A 10651-nucleotide genomic window follows, 5' to 3' on the forward strand; every position below is an offset into this window, starting at 1 on the left:
AAAAGCAAAAACACCAAAACAAAACAAAACACAAAAGCAAAAAAACAAAAAAGAAAACCAAAAAAAAAAACAGAAAAAGAGACAAAAAACCCAAAACTCAATGAAACATTAAACCAACAAACAAAAAACAAACAAAAAAAAAAACACAACACAAAAACAAAAAAAGGCAAGCAAAAAAAAAAAATAAAACAAAATAAAACAAAAAACATGAATTCATTTAATTCCAGCATTAAAACAGTATTTCTTGAACATGTGGTCTCCTGTGGGTTGGGCAGCAGCAGTTTCTAAGCTTGCAATAGTTGCATGCATCCTAGAGATGGCATTAGGGCATCAGTTCCAAATCCCACGTTAGGACTACATTGAAGAGAGTGGGCTTCATCCAGTGAGACATCTGTTTTATATCTATTCAACCTGTTTTATATCTCTTCAACTCATCTTTCCTGAGATATATTACCTGTTTTATATCTCTTCAACTCATCCTTCCTGAGATATATTAGAAACAGCGATGGAAAAGTTCAGGGATGGGGACCATAGCAACCAGGTGGATGTTGTTACAGTAATTGACTGTGCAGTATTTCCCAGACCATCCTCTTCCTGAAGGTGGGCATGTGTTTCTGAAAAAAGGTCATAGGCTGTTCCCTAATGATGTAATCTGCATATTTACAGGTAAACATTCCACAGTCACTCCCATTCAGTTGCAGAGGAATCTCCTCTGATGTCACATTGTATTGATTCCACACCAAAGGGTACAGCTCAATGTTTCTTCTTGTCTTGCTCTCATTTTGTAAATATTGGAAGATGGTCTCACAGATAGACTTCCCTGTCTGTCCCATGGAATCGAGGTATACAATTCTTCTTTTTCTTAAATCCATTACCACCAGGCTCCAATGTACGTTCTGGTGAATAGGCACCAAGATGAGTTCTTTTTCAAAGAGATTGATGCCTCGAGTCCATCTTTTCACGGAACTGTAACCACTATGCTTTAGCTTGGGGTATAAGAAAGTGCTAAAGACATGAAGAGCCTGGTAGCCTTGGTTTTCTCGTTTCTCTCAACCAGAAGGTTCATGTAGAAATTGATGACCTCATCATTGAGCCACTCACCATTCTCCAAGGTCTGGATATCTCCTCTGGTGATTTGCAACTTGAATCTGGAAATTAGGATTTCCTCCTGGGGTCCTGGACCCAGTGCATTCTCAATTTCCTTCTCCATTTCCTCTGTATGATTAAGGATTTGATCCATTCCTCTGCTCATTTCTTAGTCTGTAAGAGGTTTTTTCTCTGCCGCAAGTACTGCCATCTTGTTGGGGAGTAAGCTCTTGCCTCAGCTGCTATCCAGGATGATCTGAGCCCGTGTTCCCGGCTTCAAGCTGCTCCCCCTTCTTCCTTCACCCTTTACACAACCTTTCTTCTCTGTAAAATATTTCTCCTCAGAACACCACTTCTCTCTCTCCTCTGGTGAAAGACATTCTTTTAGAGCAACAACAGTAGATGGTTCTCCATCTCTCTGAGTTGGTTCTGATCCATGACTGTCTCCTGACTTGCCCCCTTGGATCTTCCAGGTGTTTGTAAGGATTGGGTGAGGCCTGTGTGGGTCTGATCTCACATCTTGGTCGCACTGAAGGTCTTGAAACAACCTTCTTCTGTCCTTTTCCTTTTGGGGGTTTTGTTCGTTTTCCTCCATGACGGAATAGGGCCGCTTGTGACCCTTGCCATCATCAGCAGGCTTCCTCCCAGTAACAGCCTGCTCTGGAGGACCTTCGGTCAACTCTAGGGGTTTTAGTTGTTTTGGAGTCTCTCCCTGGGGTTTCCGTACCTGACCCTTGCTAGGCTGTTCTCTCGGAAGCTCTTGGTCTTGAGGCTCCTGAGGGGTCTTCTTCTGAGCCTTGCCAGACTCTTTAAATATCATCCCTGTTCCATCCTGGCATTTCCTTTTTGGACCTTGTCCCAAAGTTTCAGATTCTATCTCTGTCCCACTTTCATCCTGATATTTCTGTTTTTTGCCATTTTCCTGAAGCTTCGGGCCTCATCTCTAACCCAGGCTGTTTAGGTTGCCACATGGAGAACTGCTTGGACTTTTTGAGGGTGTTGACTCCTGTATGGTACTGCCTTTCTAATTTAAAAGAGAAAGCAACCTTATGTCTGGCTCCGGGTGGATACTCTTGGGTTTTTCACCCTGATGTTTGAAGAATCACTTCTTCCAGTAGATGGTTGGTCCAAGGTCGCAAACCTATGAGGCTCCTTTATAAACAGTTGACTTTGCAGGTCAGGGTCAGCCAAAGAATGGAAATAATTAAGCTGTCAATATCGGAGACAGATTGGTGAATAGTCGGAGGTTGGCAATTCACCAGGGGTTCACTCTAGAAAACTCGGAAGAATTCTAAAAATACTTCCTCAGAAGTATCCTTCTTGGGTGTTGTAACCAACTAAATATTCAAAACTTCGAAATCGGACTAATCATCCTAGTTAATCACTAGTAAGACACCAGGCCTAAACCTAGCAGCTAACACATCAGAGGCAACCTCACGAATGATGTTTAACTCGAGGGTTGCCCCTAGACAGAGCCTTCAATGTTCCATAGCTGGTTGTGATGTCACCTGAAAGAACGCTAAGCAATGTTTTTGGAGGGTGGGAGCCCTCCCAAACTCCAACGTGGTCCAGGGTTTCAAAGCAGTCCTTTGACTGTGTGGCAAGTTTGAATATATTGATACATATCTCAGTTCTTCTGCAGAGCACAGGGTTACCTAAATCCTCTCAGCATAATTCAGCTGGTCTTTTAGGAAACTTCATGGTCAATTATAGAAATTTAAGTGCTCTTCAAAATATCTTCTCACACATAATATGCTTGCTAATTACAAAGAAGAAATAGAATTTTACAGTTATAAAACCTAGTAGGTAGTGTTGTGTGACAAAATTTGTTTCTCCTCTGCATAAGGAATCCAGGACAGACCAAAGTGCCCATACCACCAAAGTCCTACTTGGTGAACGAATAAGTTTTATTGGGATTACATGTAGGAATATGAGTGAGGGGTTAGTTACATGAGCAGAAATGACTCAAAGACAGCTGCATCGCCAAAGCCTACCCAGCATAGGTGACAGCTCACAAAAGCTGGGAACCTGGAGAAACTGCACAGCATGTAGATGGATCAAAGGGCTGGAGAATGTCCATTCCATGTGCCTCAGTTGATCTAAACTTCTTCCAGACATCTGGTATGAGGGTGGCTCTTTTGAGAGTCTTCTTTGCAGCTCAGCTTCCTTTTAACTGAGAGGGACTCTCAGCTTTTACTGCTCTCTGGCAGGGAAGGAGCCTAGTGAATCTGATCAATTTCAGGGACCATTTTGAGATCTTTTGTTGCCTTCCTGCCTGAGGGGCTTCCTTTCAGAGGGAATGGAGGGTGGAATGGTTTAGTGTTTCAGTATTGGAGGAAACTTGTGAAACTGGGACCAATTCACCAAGGATCAATCCCAAAGAGAATAAATAAAATCTCACCATTGTCAATAGGATCCATTGAGAAAGATACATCACTACTTCGGTTACAATCCTACTATTAATACAAGCCCTGAACTCCTCCCTAGAAAGCAGTAGGAAGAATTCAACTGTAGCTGTAGTTACAGAGGTGGGTGTTTTCTGTGTGTCCTGGAATCTAAACTCCAGCCACCCTGATTAAACAGCAAGTACTTTACCCTCTGTTCCATCTCAGCACCCCCACCCCCCTCCTTGAGCATATCTTTGGTCTACTCTCAAAGGTATGAAGATATTTTTACAAAAATGTGGGAAAAGAATTGAGACACATACTGTTTGGTTTTTTTCCACTGAAAATATTAGCAAAATGTACACATATATCTATACCAATGATTTACTGTAAGGAAAAGCATGTACTTTTTTTTTTCTGTAAAAGGTTTGAATTTCTTGTGATTGTTATTTCCCCAGGTATCATTTTGTTTGTACAAGGCTTCTCTCTCTTCTTTCTAATTACACCTTTGAGGAATTTGTTCCCATACCAAGAAAAAACTCAAACTACCACATTGGTCTTACATTGCTGAATAACCTAGCAGGACTGCCTTTGTGATGGTGAACATTGTGTATAGAGGATACATTTGTTGTGCTAGGCTTGTAAAAACAAAATTGTTTTTAGGTTGCATAAGCCCTGAGGAAATTACTCTATCTTGAATGTACCCTGTCAGGTAGTCTGAGATGGACCACTTCCTGGTACCATTGAGGTACTCTTAAACAATGCTGAATGTTGCAAAATATTTCAGTGCCACAGCTATTCCTAAAAAGTGATGGGTCACAAGATTAAACAGGCTAATGATTTAGTTCTGCTTTTTACAAACTGCCTGCTTGCTTGCATGTCTGAGGCATCTGTTGGACATGTTACTAAATCAAGTCTTGCCTGCTCTGGGAGAAGATATGAGTTACTTTGGCTTCCCAAAATTGTTACTTTGTAGGTTTTGCCTATATAATCTTTTAGCTAGCAATAGCCCCAGCCTATGTAGAGAATTCTCTCTTTGTTGGCTCCCGTCAGTCTTTTAATAAAAATGCCTCTAATTTACTGAAAGCAAACTTTAATCAGAATGGTGAATCTCTGAAGGACCACAGACACATAGCACCTTAGACTTTTGTTCCTTTGGTTGGCTGTTCTGGCTGGCACCTTTCCAAGGGTGCTTAGCCCCAGCACAGCCCTCATCTCTTCTTCCTGATGTTGAAAGGGATCTTCTGGCTATTTCTCCACCCACTGTAGGTTTTATTAAGTCAATAAATTTCCCTTATAATCCTACCTAGAGAGATTTTATTTTTGTTTTGTTTAAATTATTAATGGATGTCTACATTTGTCCAGGGATTTTTCCCCCCTCTTTGAGACAACTGTATCATTTTCCCCTTTTAATCTAACAAGATCAGCTGTGGATCCTAGGAAGACCTGGAACATGATCATGATATTTCTTCTTAAACCATTATTTGATTTTCTTCAACATTTGCATGTTTTATTGAATCACATCAACAGGTTCCTGACTTTCCCCTACTTTATTGTTTGTCTACTTTTTTGTTTGAGACAGGATGTTCTTATGTAGCCTTTGTTGGCCTTACTCGTGCTATGTAGCCTCAGCTTCCACATTGCTGAGATTACAATGATGTAACCCTACACCTAGCTTTTACTTTTCTGTTTTAGCATCAAAGATTCCCAGCCTGGTAAAGTCTCCTGGGGTTGTTTACTCAAAAGTTTGTAATAATTTGGATCTATGTTTCTGACTTCGTTTTTCTCCTTCACTCTGTGTGTGTGTGTGTGTGTGTGTGTGTGTGTTCATAGGAATGAACTCAGAATCTCACACAGGCTTTACCAATGAGCTATTTTCCTAGTGTATTCATGTTTTTTGGATATATGGCAGAATTTTCTGGAAAGATAACTGTTTCTGGTGCTTCCTTTTGGGGAAAATCTTGCGTGCTCCCAACTACCAGCAAGAATGACGCTGCAACAGGATCCTTCTGCACACGTTTATTGGGAGAGCTTGATTGTAGAGGCGAAAAGACCCCAAGCCCAGAACTGGTGCTGCTTATATAGGCCTAGGAGAGGCATGTCTCACACCTGGATTGGTTATGCATGGGTTATGCTTACCGCCTCATTTGCATATCTCACATTTGATTGGTTAACTTGTCTCTCCTCTGATTGGTTAACTTGTCTCTCATCTGATTGGTTAACTTGTCTCTCATCTGATTGGTTAATTCTCAAAACCTCATCTTGGCAAAAAAAAACTTTACTGCCTATATGAGTGGTGGCCAGCAGAAGCCAGCGCCACCCTGCAACAGCACATGTGGCTTCCCATAGGAAAACACTCTGACTCCTTATGTACTCTCTAGTGGCTACGTAAATGCTCCTTTACCCCTTACTTTCTTTTAGTAGGTTATATTTTCTAAGAATTTGTCTATTTTCAAATTAATTGTCATAGCACTCTTTTCCTAAAATTATTTCAAAACTTGATTATTATTAAGTTAATTTAGTGATAAATGTTGAATGTAGAAGATTCTGTTAGATTTTCAAGTCAGCTTTAGACAGATGTAGTGGTTTGAATAGGTTTGGCCCCCATAGACTCATGTGTTTGAATGTTTGGCCCTGAGGAATGGCCCTATTAGGAGGTGTGACCTTGTTGGACTAAGTGTGGCACTGTAAGGGTGGGCTTAGAGGTCTCCTATGCTTAAGTTCCACCCAGTGTAGAATTCCAGTCTCCTCCTGGCTGCCTTTGGATATAGATGTGTAATTCTTTTCTCCTCCAGCACCATGTCTACCTGTATACTACCATGCTTCCTGCTATGATGACAATGGACTGAAACTCTGAACCTGTAATCCAGCCCCAATTAAATGATGTCCTTTTATTTAAAAAAATCATTAAAATGCATATTCTTCTTTTTCCCTTATACATCTTTTCTATATTTCACAAGGAAGAGATAGACCACGAGAACAGAAGAACTTACATAATTTTAATTGAGGATAAGTAGAATAGTCAGAATTTTGAATGAGGTTGTTTTGAATTTTAGAATACAAGCACAAACTCCTAAGAAATCAGTTTTCTGATTTTCTTGCACATGATCTTGACTTTTATAGTTAAGTTTATTCCCTTCCTTTCTATAGCATGTCCTTCTATCAAAAGCCTCTTGCAAGGCAAATAACCCTTCCTTTTTTTTTTTTCTACTTAAAAAATATTGACAAATACAGAGGTGGATGCTCTTGGCCAACCATTGGACTGAGTACAAGGTCTGCAATGGAGAAGCTACAGAAAGGATCCAAGGAGTTGAAGTGGTTTGCAGTCCCATAGGAGGAACAACGATATGAGTTTGCAGTCCCATAGGAGGAACAACGATATGAACCAACCAGTATCCTCAGAGCTCCTGGGAATAAACCACCAACCATAGAGTACATATGGAGGGATTTGTGGTTCTAGTTGTACATGTAACAGAGGATGTCCATGTCAGACATCAATGGGAGGAGAGACCCTTGATCCTGTGAAGGTTTGATGCCCCAATGTAGGGGAATGCCAGGACCAGGAAGCAGGAGTTGGTAGGTTAGTGAGCAGAGAGAGAGGATAGGGGGTTTTCAGAGGGGAAATCAGGAAAGGGGATAGCATTTGAAATGTAAATAAAGAAAATATCTAATTTAAAAGAGAGAGAAAGAAAGCAAGACCCAGCTATCTGTTATCTTCAAGAAACATAAGAAATGAGGCATCCATAAGAAAATCAGGGAATTATCAGGAAATGCATACAATTGGAAATTATTGTGTTAAGTGACATAACCCTGATTTGAAAGACCAACTCCATCTTGTCTCTCATATGGGGAATATCTTGTATATCATTCCTGGTTATTGTCCCTGTCTTAGCTAGGATTTCCATTGCTATGAAGGGAAAATGTGACCAAAGGCAACACGTTCTGAGGTTCAGTCTATTATCATTATGGTGGGAAGTATGGCAATGTCCAGGAAGGCATAAGGCTATAGGAGCTGAGAGTTCTACTTCTTCATCTCAAGACCAGCAGTAGAAGATTGGTTTGCAGACAGCTAGGAGGAGGGGCTCAAAGCCCTTCCAGAGACACACTTCCTACAACAAGGCCACACCTCCTAATAGGGCCATTTCCTGGAACAAACACAATTAAACCACTACATTCCACTCCCAGGCATGTTCAAACATGTGAGTCTATGGAGGCCATACTTAGCCAGAATATAATGCAAAATGCATTTAGATCATCTTCAAAGTTCCCAAGTCTATAGCAGTCTCAACAATGTTAAAAGTCCATCATTTAAAATATCTTCTGAGATTCAGGTAAACTCTTAACTGTAATCCCATATAAAATCGTAATTAAAAAGCAGATGTTATCCCTCAACCATCAGAGGATATACAAAACAAGTGCAAAATGTCATAGTGTGGAAATACTGGATAAGACTAAGACCAAAAGCCAGCTGGGCAAACTACAAACTCATCATCTCCATGTCCGATGAGAAAGCACTCTTTAAAGATCCAACTCTCTTCATCTTCTCTTAGGCTATTTCCACACTCTGTTTGGAGATTTCCTCAGCAGGTATCCCATGGCTCTGGCATCTCTAACATCTTGAGGTCTCCAAGGCATCTTCACCTTTACAAATTTATGTTCCAATGTCTAAGATTCACTAATGATTTTTCTGGGCTCTGGAAAGGGGCTGGGGTAACTTCTCTAGCTCTGTTCTATGTAACACTCTAGACTTGGTTGATTCCAGTCCATTGCTGCTGCTCTTCTTGGTGATCATCTGACAGTACTAGCATCTCCAATGTGCTTCTATTGGAAGACTCCAGTGGTGTCTTGCAATGCAACACTGCTTTTTCATTAACCTCTTTTAAGCTATCTTCATGGTGCCAAAAGTTACCTTCTTTGCATGACCCCTTATGACCTGGGCTTTAAACTTCATTTAATACCACACCTTCAATAATGGCCTTCCCTGGCCTCTCACAATATCAAGCTTTGGAAGAACTTCTTGACCCCTTCATGCCCTCAAAACCAGTACCACCTGGGTGATTCTTACAGATCACCAAGTCTAGATGAAGTGTGAAGCTCTTCCTGGAATACAGCTTTCTTGTACTCTCAGAAAACACTTCCCAGAAGATTTCACATAAGTGATGCTACTCTCTTCTTAATTGTCACTAATGTCTTAGCTCTAGCTAAGCAGCATCAACTGTCCCAGTAGTTTCTTCTATTCTTAACTCTACAGTCAGAGCCATAAGGCCAAAGCTACTGAGTTCTCCTGCTTGCTGGAGCAGGAACATGGCTCTCTTATTCTATTCTATTACACCAACTTTTTGTTTGCCAGATCCTTTACTGCCTAAGCTTGCCCCCAGGGAACTTGCTCCATAGACTGAACTTAAACTCAGAGATCTGTATGGCTCTGTCTCCTGAGTCATGAGATTAAAACCATGTACCACCATTCCTGGACCTACACTTCTCTTTACCTGGAACTTGCTCTATACTAGGCTGGAGTTGAACACAGAGATCTGCTTATTTCTGTCTCCTAGAATTAAAGGTGTCTACCATCATGCCTGGGCCTAAGCTTTTCATGGCTATTATGCCTCAAGATCCTTATCAAAAATGTGTGTCATCCCATGTCAAGATCCAGATCAAAAGACTGTGTTTTCCATCCTCCAGATCTGGATCACATGTGCCTTCCATTTCATGATTATAGTTCATTTCATATTAAAAGTCCAAACAAAAACAATGAACAGGAAATAACAGCTAACATGATATAACTGTCCCTTGGTCAATGCAAACACAAACAATAAGCTTAGTTGGGAGGGATCTTACCTTAATGTCATCACTTCATTAATTCCATTTAATATACTAAAACACGGGATTTAGCTCCATTGTACTTACCCCTTAATACTTTAACCATACATTTTGTATTTTTTTATTTCTAAGCTTTCTATACTTGATCAAAATGCTGTTCATGAGAGTAAATCTATGATGTGCATTTTTGAGTCTGCCTTCACAATGCAGTTTATCTAATTTTCTCCACCTTAGCCTCAGGCAGACTCCTCAGAAAAAGGCAAAAAGCAGCAGTATTTTTCATCAGAACATCATACTAATGACCTTAGAGTTCAAATCACCCTCATCAGCAATGTCGTCCATATTCCCACTAGGAGAGTAGCCTACGTCCAACTTAAAGTATTCTATAACTCCAGACCAAAGTCCACAATTCCACATTCCTCTAAACAAAAACATGGTCAGGTCTATCAAAAGAAATACCTTAATCCCTGATACATGTTAGTCTTTGTTTGCATTTCCTTTGCTATGAAGAGAAATGATGACCAAGACAACCCCAATAAAGGATAACCTTTAGTTGGGGCGGGTTTACAGGTTCTGAGATTCACTCTATTATCATCATGGCAGGAAGCATGGCACTGTCCAGGCAGGAGTGGCACTGGAGAAGATAGGAGTTCTAAATCTTGATTTGAAGATCTCAAGTAGAAGACTGGCTTCCAAGCAGATATTAGGAGGGTGTTATTGCCCACACCCTTTAGTGACATACTTCCTTCAGAAGGCCACACCTCCTAATAGTTCCACTCCCTGGGCCAACCATATTCAAACCACCATAGATCCCCTTAGTTCTCCTGAGGTAGTGGCATACTCATGTAGCTCTCTTGAAGTGGCTCTTATAGAATCAAGTTGTATTGACAATATCACTCTACCTGATATTGCTCCATTGAGACATTTCTGGTGATATAATATTGCTTGGCCCCTTTTGTTTGGGTCATATACCAGATGATAATTCCTGACTTTGTATTAGTCTAGGACCCTGGATACTGCAGGCTTCCAGAGATGGCCTTACATAGAAAACACTAAGGCTTCCCAGATAGGCCTCCTGGTGCACACTAGGCTTACTAGATCTAAAACTGAGACTAATAAAGGATGATATGCCTTGCTATATTTTCTTGCAACTAATTTGGTTCATTTTTTTAAAATTCATCTTAAATTAAGAAATAAATGAAAAATGAAAAAGACTAAAGAATCTTTTTTTTTTTTTTTTTTTTAGTATGTGATGGAAATTATACTGGCTATACTGGCTACTTTCTTCTTTTGTCATTTTTTATTGGATATTTTCTATATTTACATTTTGAATGCTATCCCCTTTTCCAACCCTCCCCCCA

The 10651-nt window shown here is 40.4% G+C and overlaps 1 pseudogene; it reads right to left on the reverse strand.

The window, feature by feature from the left end:
• Positions 1–268: 268 nt before the first annotated feature.
• LOC110300618 (sentrin-specific protease 2 pseudogene) lies at positions 269–2057 on the reverse strand (annotated as a pseudogene).
• Positions 2058–10651: the final 8594 nt, after the last annotated feature.

Source organism: Mus caroli, unplaced genomic scaffold, assembly GCF_978045245.1.
Source record: "Mus caroli unplaced genomic scaffold, Mus_caroli_1 scaffold_10, whole genome shotgun sequence".
NCBI classification, from domain to species: domain Eukaryota; kingdom Metazoa; phylum Chordata; class Mammalia; order Rodentia; family Muridae; genus Mus; species Mus caroli.